Genomic DNA, 19,672 nt, shown 5'->3' on the forward strand with positions numbered 1-19,672 from the left:
AGGTTTGTTATCACTGATTTTGCATAGCATATCGTTTATTATAGGTTTTTGTATTAAGAAATGAATATTAATAAAAAAATATTTTCTTATATATACTCATGGAAAAAAGTAACTGTGCATTGACAAATTACTAATAGAAAAAATATGAATGAGGAAACAAGTAAAAAATTTTAAAAAGAATAAAAACAATATTGACTTACAGAACATCCATTTTTTCTTTCATCATTTTAGTGTGATTTAAAGGATTCTTGATAACACACCCCCCCCCCCCCCCCCCCCCCCCCCCCCCCCATATTCATGTTGATCTTGTGTTTTGTGAGTATAAGCACTGTATACAAGTTTTATAATATTAAGTTAAGGCAAACTAAAGTAAGATAACAGAAACGACTGATTTGGTAATTTGGCCATTAAAAAACGGGCATAACTCAAGAACCGTAAAGTGATGTCAACTAATTGTAAATTTAAACTTGATTTTGAAACTTACTTTTGGAAAAGATCTTAGACAATTTTGCATTTGTCAACATAAAAGAATAATTGTTTTACTCATGTATTATTATTCATATTTTTTTAATTAAATATTTACTGATTTATATGAAAATTGAAATTTTTAGACAGAAATTAAAATCATTCTGTCGAAATTACTTCTAACATCAGTAACAATATGCATTTATAAGAATTAAACCTCAGATTTTTCAAACTGTATGCAGTGCCAGACTTTCTATACTAAGAAAAGCAATTTGTCCATTAAAAAAGGGGCATAACTCAATAAACGTAAAGTGATGTCAACCAAATTCAAACTTGATTTGTGTTTTGTAGTAATATGCATTGTGTATATGTTTCAAATTATTGGTTGATGCAAACTAAAGTTACAGAAGGGAAACAACATATTGTAAATTTTTCCTATAACTCGAGATATAGGAAAAGGAAAATATCAGTAGACCATGACTGATGAGGTAAGGCCAAATAATTAACTTGGAAATAACATGCCAATACTAATTTTACAAACTGCATACCAAATATAAATAAGTAAACATTAGCTATAATAATTACCAATGGTCATCTCAACAAAAATGATGTGTTCTTGCTGGAGCCGATATGGCGAAAGTGAGAAAAGCAATCAAGTTCAGATGACCAATGATAATCTGTTAATCGCTATTATGCCCATAACTTCATTGATATCTACCTTAACAATGGCAAGTGTACTCTTTGTTTCTAGCAATAATTTTTCATATCATTCGGCTGTGCAGAGAATGGAAATTGACAATCACTAAGATCAAATGAAAATTTCATAAAAAAGGGATGAAGCTAAATATGATTTATATACCAGACAATTTTTATATTAATTTTATGTATTTCTTGAAGGGTCCTATGTTTAACTAAGGCCTCCGCTGGCATCCTGCCATCCATTTTGGATGAAAAATAAGAAACAAAGCAAACATTTGGTTAGCATTTCATAAGGAACATTATGCTATGCTTGGTTTCATTCCAATTTGTTGTTCTCTAGAAAATAATATTTGAATATATTTCCCCATATTATGTTAAACTAAATTCCCCACCTTTGGCCATCTTGAATGATTAATCAGCTACAAGGTAACAACCCTTGGTCAGCAATTCATTTAAAGAACATGCCATGTTTGGTTTTATTCCATTCAGTGGTTCTCTAGTTCAAACTGTAAAAGGTTAACGGATGATGGAAGACAAGACGCCAAGTGATGAGAAAAAACTCACTTGACCTTTTAAATGATATATTTAACTTACTTGGTGTACTAGTATCAGCTGGAATCCACTCTTTTCCCCCAGTAAAATGCATAGATTCCTCTGCATCTTCTATATTAGAAAAAATATTACAAAATAATTCTATAAAATTGCTCAAACTGGCACTCCAAGGCGGTTGGGGAGCAAGAAGGTGAACTGTGGTTTATTTTTATCGATAGTACAGCTTAAGTGAATCCTGGTCTGTTTGCTCTGATTCTCGTTCGCCCTCGGACCGCGTTCGCTCTTCTTCATGTTCGCCCTAGGTTTGTTATCACTGATTTTGCATAGCATATCGTTTATTATAGGTTTTTGTATTAAGAAATGAATATTAATAAAAAAATATTTTCTTATATATACTCATGGAAAAAAGTAACTGTGCATTGACAAATTACTAATAGAAAAAATATGAATGAGGAAACAAGTAAAAAATTTTAAAAAGAATAAAAACAATATTGACTTACAGAACATCCATTTTTTCTTTCATCATTTTAGTGTGATTTAAAGGATTCTTGATAACACTCCCCCCCCCCCCCACACCCCCACTACTTTTCATGTTAATTGATCTGATGACAAAAACGAAGATTTTTCCTCCGTTTTTTGGCCTGGAACGGCTGCATTTTGGCAATGAAGTCAAGGAAAACACATTTGTTTGAACGAATCTTAAAATTTAAACTTTTAAGGGACCGATGAAAATCGCAATATGAGTAGATACTGACAATGCATGTGTAAATCGTAAATCTCATGTTTAAAGGGATTTCCTGTGCTCATTTCGGTATTGATAATGAAAGACAAGATTCTGAAACAAAAGACTAGCAACGCAAAATAGTCAGATATGCATGCTCAATCATGCATTACGTCAATAGAGTGGCAGACAAAAATGACGTCAGAAGAACAAAGGGACGTAATCCAACATTTTTTAAAGGGTCAGGGGGCATCTCGTGGCATTGGCCATTTTTTCTAAACCTTAATTGATTGATTACAGAGCGTGAATTTTTCTAACCAAATAGGCATGAAAAGAAGAAAAAGGGGGGTTCTCTGGAAGGACTTTACTTCTCGATCTTTAGATGACCTAAAAGACAAAACAATCTCTGAATATCAATAGAATTATCACATAAGGTCTTAATTGTGCTGGTTTTATTTGTCTTGTAAGTCTTTGAAAGAACATTTAAGGGATTCAAAATTACTCGGTATTTTTTGTGTGCACAGTTTCTTTTTTCCATTAGTATATGATAACTAAGTTATTGGTTGTTGGAAATTTCGCCGGACTATATAATATATCTTGTTTTGCTGTATATTTTTCTATTATTTAATTTATCTGCAGGTTATGTTCATCGGTCTGATACAATTTTATTGCATTCTCTTTAACTCTTATTGTTTTTCATGTAAATAATTATCTTATACGTTTGTGCTTTGTGAGTTTTTTCCCTTCATAAATTTGTCTTACTGTTTTGCGACTTAAAAATTAATCACAAAGTATTGATAAGTTGAGACCATCGGACCAAGGTTCATCCAGTATAACTGTTCATGATGCTAGTAGAATTATATATATATTTTTTTTATCAAATATTTACTGATTTATATGAAAATTGAAATTTTTAGACAGAAATTAAAAACATTCTGTTGAAATTACTTCTAACATCAGTAACAATATATGCATTTATAAGAATTAAACCTCAGGTTTGTCAAACTGTATGCAGTGCCAGACTTTCTATACTAAGAAAAGTATGTGCTGCATGTTGATAAAATAAATGTAATTCATTTGATAAAAAAACATATACAATCTAACAAGCTTCAAAATCAAAAATGTTTAAATAAAATTTGTTTTTGGTATAATAATCGGTATTTATGAACAAATCATATCGTATAATGGCAATTTTGGCATCCATTAACCTAGAGCCAGCAGAATAGCCATAGCAAATTTTCTAACTTTTTTCCGAACATAATGTCAAATATTTTTGTCTCCAATTGTTCGGTGGAAACTTTGTTGTTTACTTCCCGTTTGAAACCATTATTTTTTTTCTGCAAGTAATTCGAAATCAACCTTTTTCTAAGAAAAAAACCCAGGAAAAATCAATGCAGATTGTCTTAGAATTTAAAAAAAAAAAAAAATTTATAAATCCCCTCATTAGTTTTTATATATACAAAGAACTGACAAAGTCTTTATATACAAAGAACTGAGAAAGCTGATAAATCACAATAATATTAGATCCGGCAAAATAGCTATTGTTGTATATATAATGCTATTTTGCCGTTATAATTAAGATGTTTTAAACAAAGCCGGCAAAATAGCCACTGCCTTATATTAAATATTTGCAGTCAAGCTGTAAACAAATACTGATTCATTTATCAAATTAAGTTCTTAATTCTCTTCTTTTTCATATTATTTTTGCACATGGGAATGGGGGAACCATCTCTGAGTCCATAATATTGCGTAAGTTCTTCCCAAAATTATAGCGTAGAATTCCACTAAACTTTATATGCAGATCTAAAAAGTATATGCTTAACAACTGTGAAAAAATGCCTCTGGCCTCCAAACTAGACTCGGGCTTAGAGTTTTTACACTTAAAAAGACATAAGCACTATATAGTATGCATAACAACCGGTACTATGTCATTGACCTTCTTCTTTAAAAAAAAAATGATGGACAGACGGACGAACTGTTATATGGTTTCCACATTCTCAATTAGGAGCCCTAGCTTATAATATTATTGTAGAATTAATATTTTTTTCACATGAATAATGTTTGTAAGCAATAGGCCCATTTTGTGTAAAGTGCTTTTTTCAATAAAGTTTTTGTAAGTTAAATTAAAATTAAAATCGTTTTCAAGCTGTAAACAAATACTGAATTTATATAACAAATATAAAATTAAATGGTAAATTATTCAAGACAACTTACCCATTTTGATGAAGCTATATTTTAGTATCGATATGGTCAATTATCCGGTCAACCAAGGATTTGTCAGGATGCTTTCTTTGTCCGTCTCTCCATAGTCCCAAACCAGTTCTTTGGTATATCAACTTTAGACACCAAGAAAAGTTTTTTATAACTTAGTCCTGTATTATGCTTAACAGATATAAGCTTACAATTCGGAAACTGTTTCGAATGGTTGAAAAACCGTGCTAAATTTTCCTTTTCTTCAAATAAATGTCCACGCTTATTTCGATTAGCATCTAACACTAAACTCTTTTCAGGATCAAATACTGCTACTGGTGGTAAATTTTTCTCTGTATATTCCTTCTCACGATCTTCATTTGCAGATTTAGTGATCCATTGTCCTTTGTATTCTGTCAAATGAAAATTCGATGGAATATTGCAGACAGCGAAAATGCCACACCCAACGTTCTTGTTCACAAATTTTCTTTCAAAGAATTGTCTCCCGGAAATTGATTCTTCTGTTGCACAATGAATTGTTTTTCTGGATATCCTAGGCAAGTCAACATAATACCCCCTTGGTTTTGTAGATATTTTTATCTTGTATATAATTGCAAGCTTTTTGAATCTTCTGTAAAATCCCGAACTTGCTTGATGATAAAGGTCTACAGCCCCAGTTCGAGCACTAACGTATCTAAGGTAAATACCCTTTAAATCAGTACTTTTCACTGCAATGTCAGACGACTTCAATAATTTCACAAAATCTTCAATATATGGAACAAATGCTCCAACGTCCCTTGGGTGGCGATTTGTTCCTCTTAAATTGGGATTCCTAGGCATTTATAGCGTGCAGATTTACAACTGTTGGAGTTTTCAAATGTAATCTAATACCTTAGATTAATTGACATGTCAAATGTAATTTAGTAATTGTATGTTGAAAAGTTTACAAAGTGCTAGCCTCTCACATTAAGGAAATGCATATATGACCTGGTTTAAAAATCATAATGAATACATGGAATAACAAAAAGATGTTGAGTTTAAAAAACATTGATGGCCTTAAATCGAAACAGTTAAGTTATTGGCAATATAATCAATGCAGGGTCGGATCCAAAGCTTCAAGCACATTATTTATTGTTAACTATATATTATATGAAATGTAAATAGCAAGAAAATTGCCAAGGTATATGCCGAGCAGAGCAAGGCCAAAAAAAGTCCACACATCTTGTTAAAAAATATATTTAATAGGGGAACCCTTAAAAGGTCACAAAGAAAAAAAAATTCACATAATTAATCGAGTTAATTCAAGAGAGTCGAAAGTTTCTTGTACAAAATTTAGGTAAATCAAAGTGCGTATGTACTGAACATCGGATGGCCTCAAGTTCTTTTGGGTGATGAAAAATGACAGGGATTCAATTTCACTGTAATACTGATATATTGTAGTGGTATTAGACAAAATGCATCATATTGCTATCAGTATAATCTTGTTTGTTGTTTATTTGATATAATAATCTGTATAACTATGTACTTATTCAAATGTCAACAAATCTAAATTGAAAACAACGTTCAAACCTATGATTGCGTTGGATAAAAACCGCAATTTTTATACGTGTGCATGCAAAATAAATTTCTTGGTAGAGGGGTCTAATGTCTATTCATTGTATACATATAAGTCAACATTTTATTCTAATGATATCGTACTGTAAGATAATGTTGGACAACCTCCTACAATAATTCAAGTCTCAAATAGGCTGGCCTTGTGAAGGCAATCAGATTTAATCAGCTTTTTAAGCCTTTAATACATATTAAACTGAGTTCTAAGGAAAATACAACACTTGTTTTTTTCAAAAATAAAATTTATATTACTAGTAATTAAGAATGATCAGCTTTCAACGAAAAATTGTTCATGATAATGATAATAATATTAATACGACTAAAAACTGCAGTACATGAATTGTATGCTGGGAAAGGTCTCATCGAAACATGTGTTAAAGTAATCTCGATCAGTATACATGTGTTAGAGTTATTTCAGTTTCAGATGCCTATAATAGATGCGTTAGTTTATTGCCTAGTATTTAAGCTTATATGCCTTATTTCGCCCTGACATATATAATTTTATATACACAAATATCATATATTAATCACATTGACCCCTACCTATATATTAATGAGCCTATACAATGATCTACAATTCCTTAATGAGGCTATCAGATATACAAAGAATCATAGATGTATCGGAAAGAATTGACAATGTTTCATAATTTCATTTTAGGTAATTTGTTTTTTTTTTAATAGAAAAATAGATAGAGAATCGTAAAATAAAGGAAACTTTGATCTGTTACTGATATAATTTCTGGTCAAGTTATACTGTTCGTCAATGAATTGTATTGTGAGACTCACTATACAATGATCTACAATTCCTTGTGTATATGTCGTGTACAAGTTGCAATTTTGTACATGTTATAACATGTACAGAAGTATTGTACATGTTATAACTTGTATGATGCAAAAATACAAGTTATAAAATGTACAGAAGTACCTCGTACATGTTATAACCTGTACAAAATATTGCTTAAATGTGGTTTTAACTTGTACAAAATTTGAAAATTAATTTAAATAAAGCAGAATATACATTTGAAATTCATTAAATGACAAAGAACAATAAACAAAAGCAAAAGAAAGGTGCATAATTTACGGCATACATTAAATATTTTCATACATTTTAGAAACAAGTTTTGTTTTCTTGTTGCTATAAGACAGAGACATATGATACCCAGATTTGCACAAAACCCCCATTCTTCTACATTTGCACCCACCAGACTTACAATTGCCTTTCTTAAATTGATAATGCACAAAACCTTGCATGCCCTCCACTCAATGATATCTAACTCACAATATATCTATCACTCATATCAATCTTGGGACTGTAGACACATCTAACTTTGCATTTGTAATAAATTGAACCTGATCAAACATCCCTTTTTTGTCCATCTTTATTTCAAATTTTATAGCTGCCATGTTCATCCACATCGCCTTTTATCATGTTTATGTTCTCTCGTCGGTAGGGCCCCTTTTGGAATGATAACATTATCACCTTAGGAGAGCTTGGACCTGTTGGCCAGAGAAGGCCCTTATTTGTACACGCTTAATGTCAATATTTGATATTTCAGACAAACCCCCAATAGTATTGACACGAGGAATGTCACCACCAAAAAGTGTCCTCTTATGAGAAATTATACCAATAGGTGTCATGCTTCATCGGCCATGTAAGCATCAATTAACTCAATGACCATTGTTTCTGTCTCTTCTGTAATGGTTTGGTCATCGTTGTTTGTTAAATCATGGCCATCAGTTTCAGTGTTTGAGCTCAATCATACTTTTGGATCAGAACCAAATAATGTTTAAATTTATATTGGGTTTGCACTTTCACACGAAGGTATGTTGATTTTTTTATATTGGATACATATTAATCCTTCAGACCATTAATTGTTTAGAACTATTTTCTCTGAGCCATTGAGACATTTCTTGTACATCAGCAATCGCCCTTTCTACATAGCCTTGTTATTGATGTTAATGACATGTAGTGTAATAATAGAAACATCTTTATTTAAATTTATTTTCAAATTTTGTACAAGTTAAAACCATTATTAAGCAATATTTTGTACATGTTATAACATGTACGAGGTACTTTTGTACATGTTATAACTTGTATTATTGCATCATACAAGTTATAACATGTACAATAGTTTTGTACATGTTATAACATGTACAAAATCGCAACTTGTCCACGACATATGTATATATTTAACAAATTCTATTCTATTCTACTGTAGGTTATTCTACTGTAGGTACCGAATTTTAGTATAAAAAATGAAACATCCCAACAACAACAAAACATATAAACATATAAGTTAAGGCAGTGGCTATTGTGCCGGCACCGGCAAAATAGCAAATTTCTAGCAATGATTAAAATTTCTTAATAATAGCCGGCAAAATAACATATATATGTTATAATGACTATTTTGCCAGCACTAATATTATTGTGTTTTTTTTCAGTTTTGTCAGTTCTTTGTATATGAAAATTTATATACATTGTATATGAGGGAATTTGTAAAATTATTTTTTAAAATTTTAAGACAATCTACATTGATTTTGCCTGGATCTTTCTAAATTTCGTGTTTCTTAAAGAAAAAAATAATTGTTGCAAATTAAAACGGAAGTTAACAAAATAGTTTGTTTCCACTGAACATTTGGAGAAAAAATATTTGACATTATGTTTCGGAAAAAAGTTAGAAAAATTGCTATGGCTATTTTGCTGGCTCTACTCAACTTGCTCTGTAGCAAGTTGGTTAATGGGGGACAAAATTGCCATTACAACACAATTTTGTTTACAAATACTGCATGACTATTGTTTCAAAAACACAAATTTCATTTTATATTTTTTTTTATTTTGAAGCTTGTTAGATTGTATATATATTTTTTGTATCAAATGCTATATCTAAAGCCAGTTTATTTTATCAACTTTATTATACAGCACAGACTTTCCTTAGTATAAAAAGTCACTGAATACAGTTTTACAAAACAGAGGTCAGTTATGTCTTATGCATATTGTTACTGAATGTTTTAGTTTCTGTCCAAAAATTTCAATTTTCATATAAGCAAGTAAATTATTTTTAAAAACAATTCTAAATATTCAAAACGAACATAGAATTCCCTTGTGTCTTTATGACAAAGAACTGACAAAATTTTAAAAAGATCACGGCCATCATATTAATAGTACCGGCAAAATAGCCATTCCAATAGAAATATGCTATTAATAATTTTGCCGGCTATAATTAAGATTTTTTATCATTGCCGGCAAAATAGCCACTGCCATAAGTTAACCCCCACCCAATTGGATTTCCGTGTATCTTCACCCAATGAAGAATAAAAGAAGATGACGAATCTTACGGGCCACGTCCGTAATTTGTCCATTCCCCCCGGAAACACTGAAATGATTGTCTCCCTTTCGACATGCACAAGGATAATAGTTACGCTGAACGGTGCCCACTGGTCACCCTATAAATAGTGCTCTTGTGTGTAGTAATATTGTAGTTCTAACACATGTCTAAAAATAGAAAGCTTAAAATAGACAATTCATCTTTCTATTTAGCAATACACCATAGAGCCTGTCACCGTCTGTATTATCTGTAAGTAAAATTAACATACCGAGCAATTGAATACAATGAATAACACAAACTTAAGCATATTAAGTTTAATTAAGTCATTCAAAGCAAAATAATTGTTTCATCCATTTTGCATGATTTGTCATTTGTGATGACACGTTTTTTTTAAATGTTCGAATCACAGACTAGAAGGATATATTCACCCTAAGACTCTAAGTAGAAGTAGATATAAAAAAAAATTCACAAAATAAATAATTCACTAAGGCCGTGTTCACACCAAACGTCGTGTACAGTAAACATGTTTACATTTGGTTTAATGTAATGTACGCTAGTTTCACATTAAATTTGTTCACATCTATACACCTTGTTTAGTTACATGTACATAAGATTTGTTCACACTCGTAAACTATATGTCATTTAAATGTTCATTACGTAGAACCGAATTCAAATTTTCGAACAACTTTTCTACAGTTAATAAACGACCACTTGACTTTAAAAAAGGGGGGGGGGGTGGATTTTTCAGACAATTATAGAATGAACAAATATTCTGAATCAAACGTTTTCCCATACATTATAGTGTTAAACATGTTAAATATTATATAAATTGGTACCATCGAAAAAAAACTAATTATAAACTTTCGCGCGAGAACTCAGAACCCCTCTCCCTTTTTTTTGAAGTAAAGTGGTTGCTCCTTTAAGAAAGTCATTTTGGATGATTTGCAGTAGTTTAAAGATGTCTCGATTACGCATTAAAAACGTAGGATTGCCATTAGCGTGCTTACAGACGAAGAAAAAGAATTGCTATGTTAAGGATCACTACATTTCTATCTCTTCTGTTTGTTTCAAGTGCTATTTTTTTTTATCCAAGGAGTATTTGTCAAAGGGAGGGGAGAATGTTTTTTTTATTATTTCTAATAGTATTTTAACGAGTCTCAGATACTACACAAACAAACAATTAACCTCCCCCTTTTTCAGTAATGCATTTATAAGTGAATCGCTGTTTGAGTATAAAGACCAGTGGCAAATATTTCTGTCAGTGTGTACGTCTGATCGATTCAGGAAGACCTTTTCAAATGAACTATGTGTTCGGCAAAGATGATAGATGAGTCTTGATTAAATCTTCATGTAAACATCAATGGGAACGCAATTATGTTTAGTTAATGTGTGAGTTACACTAACACAACACCGAGTTTAAGTCAATGTGAACACGGCCTAATCTTATACATGTAGTTGATGATATTGATAATGTTAAGATAACTTAAGCAATGGATGAACTGTATTTTAATATTTTTTAAGGATAATGTTAGCTGTCATAAAAGAAAGAAGTAAAGGTAAGTTTTTAAATCAATTCTATATTTATCTTCAAGAAGAAAGGAAATGCTATTGATCTAGTGCCACCTTACAAACGGAAGACAAAAGTTACACAATACAAAGTTAGGGATTTACCTACTTTAGAGGTTTGATCAAGAGTACCAGAAGGTTCCATATTATGACATTTACTTTTAATAATATTTTTCAATGATTTATCTCTTGAGCTTGAGAAGGTTTCTTCTGATGTTATGCTGATCTTACAGTTTTATTTGTCAACTCAACCAGTAACATATTTATATGTATTTATGAATGTAGACATTTGTAATGTTGTTAGCTATATATAGTTGGTGTAATTATATTAAAATGCCATTGAACAGTATTAAGAGTAAGGTCACATTCTAATCGACTTAATCCTTTTAATTCAGGATTTAATATTTATATAATAGTTGGACCGCTCACAGGACAGTGGTATTGACTAAGGTAGCGATAATGACGCGAAGTCGAGGTCATTATCGCTGTCATAGTCAATATTACTGTCCTACGGGCAGTCCATGTATCACGATAATGACCAGTTTTGTTTTGAAGAACTATTATGTTTATTTCATTGAGGAACTATGTTTTGAAAATTTTCATTAATTCAAAATGCCTAAAGCGAACTCGAGTAGTTGACGTACGATTTGTATGGCAGAGAGTGAAGACCAGTTGTAGGAATACTCCCATTCATTTTAGTGCAATTTTTCAGTATATAAATACTTAATCAAGTTCTCTTTAATTTTATTATTAACAAAAAACAAATAATAAACAATTCAACAAATTAAATATAATATTAAAGAAAGGAACATGTTTTAAAAATGGATAAATCTCTCTAAACAGAGAAACCACGCCCCATTGGTAATTAACAGAGAAACCACGCCCCAACGGTCATTTACAGAGAAACCACGCCTCAACGGTCATTATCAGACGGAAACCACGCCCACCTGTCATTCTCATGTAAAAGTTCGTTAACGACCAGTTTTCTGGTCCGTTTTGTTCTGTTAATGAAGGATGGAATTTATTACTGAAAAATAATGAATGTCATATTACCCCTTTTTATCCAATAAGAGAATCTTATTCTGAACCGATATGAAATAAATAAAATTACAATTAAATTTCAAAGTAGACGTAAACCATAACATAAAACTGCTAGGAATCCAAAAAAAATAAAGAGGGAGGGCCAATTTGCCGGAGATTTGTTTCATTCGATAAGATAGGTAAATAATGTTTTAAATAGCCCGATAGATGCTAATTATAGTACAAGAAAATACGTCACATTATTTATTTTCATACCTTGAACAGGTATTCCTACAAAAACAAGGCCAAGACTATTGTTTTTTTAATATTGATTTTATTTTATTATTAACATCCTTTATGCGAGGTGCCATACCATGTAAATTGTCAAGGAGCCAAATAATATCGAACTAATTCAAATCGTGATTTTCTCATTCTGAATATGTATATCTGTATTTGTCCTGGTCTTTTAAGGTTTTATCGTCTATAAGATAAGACAAGAAAATACATGTACATGTATATAAAATTAAAACCGGAGAACATCTTACATCAGTTGGTCATAGATCACCCTGTGTTACTACTTCATGTTTTATTGCCTTTTCTGTAATTTTAACAAATCGGCCCTTCGTTGTGATACAGATGCAACAGTTTCTTGATGTTTTACCTACAATCGCGATTTGTAGTGTAATTGATTTGTTCTGTTATGTTGTTTTATTTTTCTGATGAGTTAGGTACCCGTGTATAGAAGGTGGTAAAAATTTCAGTACTAGTATCTTTACAGTTTGTGATTTGGCGACAAAATTGTTGTTGACTGCATTTGTTACATATAATACCATGTTCAAAAAAGGTTTCGACGAATTGTTTTTTGTTGTTATGAAACTTGTATACAATGGCCTTATTTTAAGTTATGTGTATATTACACCCGCAACATGTAGGCTTAATTTCTATAGAATTAATTCTCGTGTTATTGGTTATGTACAGGCACCTACATCAATTTGACGGCAGTTGTCCCTTGGATATACGTAATAATGTAAACACATGAATAGAAAGTAATTCAAGAGTATGGACAGTCATAGGATTGCACACAATAAGCGATACATTATTTTTCTTTGATACACGTAAAATTATATACTAGTAAACTAACTGAATAGTCAAAATGAACCAGAATGACTCTATGAGTCAAGCAAACATCCGAAAAAATATGATAGAAACTTTAAAATTTAATATAACAACACAAAAAAATGCAAAAGTTCTGAGCGAGGTTCGAACCCTTTCTTCAAATTCATCATTTATTAGTAGTTCTGTGCTCTAATGGTAGAGCTACGGCGATTCTGATCATTATGACTCTTATTTAGAAGGTATATCGGTACAATTTATCGATGTTACAATTTTTTCTTTAAAAAGTTGTTTTTTATGTAATAAGGACACACTAAACCAATTTCATTTTTGAAGTAAAAAGTAGTATGAATAACTACAGTCATAAAAAGCATAACTTTTTTTTGGTTTGAAATGTCCTTCTTGGGGGATTCCCTGTTTTTTCCACATAAAAACACCCGAAAATCCGGATATTGGATTTTCATCATTTTTTAGGGTTAAATTAACTATTGATCACACATATCATACTATATGTAAATCGAGATATTGATCAAAAAGCATTTTTATTTTTTGTTTTTATAGTAAATTTTATTCTGTCGGCACTTTTTGAAATTGGCCCTTCTGTGAAAAAAAATCCTCGGCATATTGGCCCTACCTCTTTCTTTCGTTGGAAAATTAAAATTACCAAACTCTGTGCAGTAATTGTGTGCATACTAAAATCATATCTTCCAGATTAAACAATGGTTACCTTTGGTCACCCTTCATATATATTGAAACTGGTTACTTCCTAACGCCATACACGTGACAGATATTGTCTTTCGTTTGCTGTCGGCAGTTTACATAGATATAGATTTTGATTAAAGATTACATCTGGTCGCCATAGAGATTTATTGACTGGTGCCCTCTGGTCACCTTTCACATATATTAACTTTGGTTACCTCTGGTCACCTAACACAGATATTAACTTCGGTTATCTCTGGTCACCCTACTCATATATTGACTTAGGTTGCCTCTGGTCACCCTTCACATAAAATGACTTTATAACCTCTTTTCCTACTAAGTTATTGACCTGAGTTACCCCCGCACAATTATCAAACTTGTTAACTTGTAGGCAGTTCACACATATACAGATTTGGGTTACATTTGTCCCCTACAGATTTATGGACTGGTGCCCTCTGGTCACCCCTTCCCATTTATTGACTTTCTCTACATTTGGTCACCTTACATAGTAATTGACTTTTGTAACCTGTGGTCATCTTACACATATATTGATTTTAGTTAACTTTAGTCAGGTGACAAAGTTATGAACTTTGGCTAGCTCTGCGACATTTAAACAGATATATATTCTTTGATTAAATCTGGTCACCCTACGCATATTGTCTTAGTTAACATTCGCTTACCTTACAAATATATTGACTGGTTACATCTTGTCGCCCTTCACTGATAGTGACTTTGGTTGACCTCTGGTCACCCTACATAGTTTCTGACTTACTCTGCTAACCCTACACATATGTTGATATTAATTACCTCATGTCATTCTGTAACTTGTAAACCTTTATTACCTCTTTGCAATTTAAACGGTTATAGACTTAAATAATATGGCACCTATTGTTTATATAATATTGACTGCGGCTACTTCTGGTCACCCTACCCAAATATTGTGATCTTCTGTGCTAAACAAGATTGCACTTCTGTTTTCGTAGAATTCCAAAATTTAAAAGAAACTTAATTGATGTCATTTGTTTCAGGTATTATTATTTGTATTACTTTGATTGTTAAAAATGATTATTTATTTAAAGCATTTTTGGAAACTATATGGGATTCATGGAAAGGAAATGCTGACGAAAAGTTTGGTACGGTGTATGGGAATGTTCTTTACGTATCGGATTTAATTAGCTTAAAAATTGAGGAGGAGTTGAATGATCAGGTAACAGTACTAATGGTTTAATTTATGTAATAAAGGTTAAACGTTTTCAAAGATCTTGAACTCTCCTCTGAAACTACTGAACCAATTCCAACCAAACGTAAGCTTAATCATCCTTAGGGTATCTAAAATAAAATTAAATCTGACATTGGTGAAAAGGTTCATTAGGTAAAGCATTTTCAGACAAATAAAACTACCCATTGTTTGGTTGATGCCACTAAATTGCTAATTTTTGTGACCCCTTAAAGAGTTACTGGCCTGTAAGTAATTGTGTTTTCTTTTATGCCAAGAAATAAAGTCACTATGGCTTAATAGCATATTGGTTTAAAATGCATTGTTTTGCCATTTAAGAAAATATGACAGATACCAAAAAAAATTAAATACCAATTTGACAATGTAAGCACTACTTTATTTCCATTGAAAAGCAAAAATAATCATTGATGAAAGATTTAACAGCAAAAAAAATGCAGGTAAGTCATTCAGGTTTTTGGAGGTCTTTTGATTTTATTTAGTTCTATAAAATGTACAAGGATTTTTTTAAATAATCTGTCTTAAACTGATAACATAATCATGGTACTTTATGTTATGTGTTATCTTGATCAAACTTGTATGTCTTCACCTTTGTGATATTTAGTTTTGTTGATGGTTTCCTTTGTATCATACTGATTGAAAAGATCTGACCTTATCATTTTCTTTTTTTTTTTTCAGATAATTAATCTTTATTGTAGTGTACTGCAAAAACGGACGGATCAGTGTGTACAGGTAAACGAATTAAAAGTATTTATTTAATAACCGTTTTATCATATTTCAGTGCATTTATTTTAGAGTTGACTGATTTTCATCGGCTACTTTAAAGCATGCTTATTTTTTTGTAACTTCCAGGATCAATTCATTTAATTTCGCTTTTTCTACATGATCCATTCCTCCATTAAGGGTATCTGAATTATCATTCTAAACTTGTTTTATGCATTTTTTATTCATTTCCAATTTCACCAAAGTAAACTGTGTATTGTAAAAGTTACTTTCGCACCCACCACCCTTTTTGCAGAGAATGAAATATTTGTTCCACTAAATCATCTTTTATTTTTTCCCTTTTATATAATTTAAGGTCTTTCTACCTTTCGGTTGAAAGACTTTTAGCTTTACTTAAGGATTATAATTATTATCATTATTTTGATATTATTATTTATATTTTGTTCGCCTTTTTTAAGTTGAGCTATTATTTTTAACAGATGTAGCTTTGACTTTGTTTTATATGATATCGTACAGCTTATAAGCTTTCGCCATTGCCCTAACGAAGACTTTTTACTCTCATTAATAGAGTTACCTCCCCAATCTCGATTTTGCGTGTAGATACATCTACTGCGATATTTTATTAGTTTACTCAATTACTCGTTACACCCTTATGATGTCATATATTATTCAACCGAAGCTATCTGGATATTCCTTATAAGAGTTATATCCCATTTGGAATTGTCGTTAAGGAAATATATGCACAACTCATTAACTATGAGAAAAATGAATTTACTTTTATTCCTCGTATTTTTGATGGGTAATTTCATACTGACTTTGAAGAAGTATTGAACCAGGCAAGAAAAACCTTATATAATTTCACGTTCCGATGTAATAGAAACAGTTAAATAAATCCAATGTTCTTGTCACACAATTTAAATTTGTTTTATACATATTTCCGTTTTCCAGAAAGTGTCCCGTGCAGATTGTCTGATTCTGACCTCAATTTTTGAAGGGAGGAAAAGCGTAACTTGGTTTAAAAAGGTATAATACTATATAATCATCTGTTATAAACTCTTTTTATATAAGTGCTTTTGATTTACACATAGATTACTCTTTTTACAGCTAAAAGCTGGATATTACCAATTCGCCTTTCACGTTTTAACAAAATAATAAGACATTCTAACATATTGATGATATATGTAAATTATCAAATGATAAATAATAAAACAATATGCTAAATATTGTATTGTGTATGGTATTATATTGCTGTTTATAAAATGTATTTAATGTTTCATCGGTCTTTTTTTTAATCAGTTTGTAAGTTAATAATAACATTTTACAATACTTTTTTAGGACGATATACAACAGTATGACACTGTCATTGGGTGCATTAATGACGGGAAGTGTCATTGGGTTGCTGTGGTAGGTTTATTTGCTCAATTAATGTTATTAATTACACTATTCAGGCATTTTTCCATGAGGTTATAAGTTAATAGAAAAATGAGTTGCAAGAACAGCATTTCAGACATTTCGTTGAGTTTTTAGTCATGTTAGTTGTTCTTCTATAACTTAATTCAACTTACTTGACTTAATATATATATTTTCTCATACATTTTTCCAACTGATTTTGCACTCATTTATATGAAAGCATTTATACTGCATGGAAATGATAGTTAGAAAAGAAATATCAGATATAAAATATTGGCTTCTTCGTATAGAATATTATCAAATATTTGCTTCTGAACATTGAGCAACAACCAGTAATTAAGCAAAATATTTATTTTTTTATAAATGTTAATGTAAACAGATTTAAGTATGTGAAATTAAAAAGAGAGAATAATTTTTGTTTCAGGTTATGGATGTCCAACACCATATTGTGACAATTATGGACCCGCTCAAAATATCAAAGAAATTGAGAACATATGAAAAGAATTTCAAGTAAGATTGAAACTGTAGTTACATGACAGTCGTTTATTGCTTTAATGCATGTGATTTGTTTCAAAGTAAATTTTTATTTCTGTGTTTGATATATATACTTAAAAAAAAGTTTATAATTCTGAAATTTTCAGAAGTGAGTCACAAGTTATAAGGACAAATCTAGAGAAATATAATTTGTTAATCTAAAATGAAAATTACTTCTGGTTGATACTGGAATTGAACTATAATTGTATTATTGATTGCACAGCTTTGTAAATTGAATATAGCAGTAAGAACTGAAGACCAGTTATTTTTTTCCAAACGTTGTTGATATCAACTTTAAAACAGCTGCAATTATTTTTTTTCCTACATTAGAAAGGTTGGTCAAATGAACGGTTTTCTATGGAATGTGCAATATCTCCTTAAGTATCATACATCTAGCTAGACATGTAAGTTCTATGATACAGTCCGGGGTAAGGCAATGGCTGGCATTATGGCTATAGCCAGCTTGACTTTTTAATATATATCAATTTTAAGTAACACATTTTTCTTTTCATATTATATTATGTAGCTACTTCACTAAAAGCAGAGATCTTGGTACATGGACAATCTGTACAGCAGTTGGGTATCCTCTGCAAAATGATTTTAGCTCATGTGGTGTTTATTGTTTGAAGGTACATAAAACATTGGGCTTTGCATGTATGAATTGAGAGTTAATAAATGAAAGTTCAATTGAAGCTTGAATCTTAAATCAATGATATATATATACTAATAAAGATCACAATTTTGCACGTAAAAGACACCCTTGTTGATTTTGAAAAAAAGGCAGAATCGTACAAATAAGATGAACAAAATATTGTTGTAAGTTGTAAACAACTTGTTTCCCAAACCTGTTTATTTAAATATGTGTAAACAATAACTTGGAATATATATCATGTAAACTATTTCAGTAAAATCCGCAAAGCACAAAGGTTGTGTGAAATTTAACCAAATCTATGATTTGCATAAATTACTCTAAATGTAATGGAAAGAAAAACAAATAAATATGTGGTACTTTTAATTTACCTTTTGTAAAAAAAACATTTTTATATCATTATTAGGCCTACATGAATCATTTCAGTAATTTAAACATTCAGTTTTGAACAGGCCATAGAAAATTTACAAAACAATGTGTACATTTAAGAATTATTTTTTTAGTTCCTCGACCGATACCTAAGTAAGACAGATACATCTTTGGAATTAAACGTCCAAGCTGAAAGATTCACAATTGGCAGTGAAATTGTTCAAGCTGTGCGTAAGTAATCAATAGAATAAAAGCATTTACTAATAGTACCGTATGTTATGTAAATACTTAATATCTTCTTGCTAGACAATAAGTGAATCTAATAAAAAGGGAATATGAATTTTAACATGTTCAATAATGTGTTTGAAATCCTTTTCTTTGATGTTTATCTCAATTCATTGATGATTTGTTTTTAATTTTATCTATTGTTTCTGACCAAATTTCTTTACGCTATAAATGATGTATTTATGTTTCTTTAATGTATTATTCATTATTGATATGTTATACTTAAAAATGTAGTTTGGAAATAATAGCTTAATAATTCCGGTTGTTTTCTGTTATAATTTCTCTCTTTTTTCTACAGCTCAAACTGTACTTATTTTTATGATATTCCATGTCTTATATATGTATGATAATGTGTTGTTGTCAAATATTACGATCTTATTAATGGAAATATAAACATGGAAAGTAGATGTTTAAAAATCAACTAGTTTTTGTAGGTCTAATTAAGTTAGCCGATATATTTATGCGATTGTCTTCTTCATATAAACTGCCGCTGTCATGAATGAGCA

General features: G+C 30.7%; 1 protein-coding gene and 2 long non-coding RNA genes across 7 annotated transcripts in view; 2 read left to right on the plus strand and 1 right to left on the minus strand.

The window, feature by feature from the left end:
- Positions 1-19,672, minus strand: part of LOC127721949 (OTU domain-containing protein DDB_G0284757-like) — a 269,632-nt gene that overhangs the window by 230,385 nt on the left and 19,575 nt on the right. The window lies entirely within an intron of this gene.
- Positions 9,645-15,135, plus strand: LOC127721954 (uncharacterized). The gene is made up of 3 exons (XR_007991546.1): positions 9,645-9,813; positions 11,086-11,120; positions 15,042-15,135. It is a non-coding gene; the product is annotated as an uncharacterized LOC127721954 (long non-coding RNA).
- Positions 15,139-19,112, plus strand: LOC127721952 (uncharacterized). Its single transcript, XR_007991544.1, has 7 exons — positions 15,139-15,169; positions 15,875-15,928; positions 16,868-16,942; positions 17,255-17,323; positions 17,754-17,839; positions 18,390-18,492; positions 19,016-19,112. It is a non-coding gene; the product is annotated as an uncharacterized LOC127721952 (long non-coding RNA).

The sequence above is a fragment of the Mytilus californianus genome, unplaced genomic scaffold (genome assembly GCF_021869535.1).
Source record: "Mytilus californianus isolate M0D057914Y unplaced genomic scaffold, xbMytCali1.0.p SCAF_12, whole genome shotgun sequence".
Taxonomy (NCBI): domain Eukaryota; kingdom Metazoa; phylum Mollusca; class Bivalvia; order Mytilida; family Mytilidae; genus Mytilus; species Mytilus californianus.